Genomic DNA, 1191 nt, shown 5'->3' on the forward strand with positions numbered 1-1191 from the left:
GCGACAGCGTTGATGCTGCTGCTACTACTGCGTCTGTTGGATCTGGGCTAGAAATCTTGTAGTACTGCCCAAGACGCTTGCTTGCCTCCCTGCCAGCTGTAACCAGTTGATGCCACAAGCAGAACAAGTTCAATCATCACCAAGATACCTTTTTCTTAACGAAGCCGGAGTAAGATGAACAAGGTTCTGAGGAAGCAAAGGGCTGGTGAGCGTCCCCGACCCCCTACAATCTCCTCCTCTCTCCCGTCATTCCGAAACAAAGAGACTTGAAAGCGACAAAAAAGACACACACAGGAACCCTGACTGGTGACAACGTGGCGACGGTCTGGCCGCCCACGCACAAAAAAAAAGCACATCCGCTTGTTTCTGTGCTGGCTGCTCGCACCTACTACTGCAAATCGCTCCTCTCTACCACCTCATCCGATTACTATATGCCTAACAACGAAGACAAGAGGATGCCCCGATCAGCTAGATTGCTGTCTAACACTATCTTTCCCCCCACTTCGGACCAACATGTAGCTACGACAGTACAAGGACTGGTTGAAAGCGACTCGGGCGTCTATCAGAGAGCCACCCGCGCAGCAGTCCTGTAAGCGTCCCACACTTCAAGCCTCTAACGACAGGAAAGAGTACAAGCCTCCGAGGGTACGCGAAGAACGCCAACCGACGGAAATTCGGAGTGTGAGCTCTCCTGCAGGTACAACAAATTCCTGATATCCACTCTCATTCACCATCTCCCTTTTTGCAAGAGAAGCATTCGCCACACACAGACAGCCACCTTCCCTGTCCGTGCATGCATAACTTCCTGTGTGCGATGCATGCTGACGGTGATAGGACAACGGAGAAAAGCGAAGGTGACGAGAGGCGTGAGCTCCCTGTTCCCCCCCCTTTACACTTCTGAACCAGTACCCGTCTTCATATCTAACCGCGATGACCGGTAAGGAAACAGAATGGAAGAGATGTCGCTCTTTCTATCCCAGAATAACGTCTCTCCAATTTCTGCATGATCAGCTCTCCACAGTGTACTTGGCACAGCCGAGAGTCCATGCGCTCAGAATACGTACACTGCACCGCCGTCACACGACTTTAGAAGCGAATGTCATAGACGTTCTACAGCCGCCTGACCACACACCATCTTGTCTGCTCATATCGACCCATCCCCCCTCTGCGAACTGCAGAGCGACATGAGCA

At 52.0% G+C, this 1191-nt stretch overlaps 1 protein-coding gene across 1 annotated transcript in view; it reads right to left on the reverse strand.

Moving 5' to 3' along the window:
• CSUI_005760 (ap2 domain transcription factor ap2x-7) overlaps window positions 1-1191 on the reverse strand; it is an 11369-nt gene continuing 10178 nt past the window's right edge. The window contains exon 1 of the mRNA XM_068065930.1: window positions 1-1191. This exon is cut by the window's right edge and continues 10178 nt beyond it. The gene's annotated coding sequence lies outside the window, so the exon portion shown is untranslated.

The sequence above is a fragment of the Cystoisospora suis genome, assembly GCF_002600585.1.
Source record: "Cystoisospora suis strain Wien I chromosome Unknown contig_2784, whole genome shotgun sequence".
Classification (NCBI taxonomy): Eukaryota; Apicomplexa; class Conoidasida; order Eucoccidiorida; family Sarcocystidae; genus Cystoisospora; species Cystoisospora suis.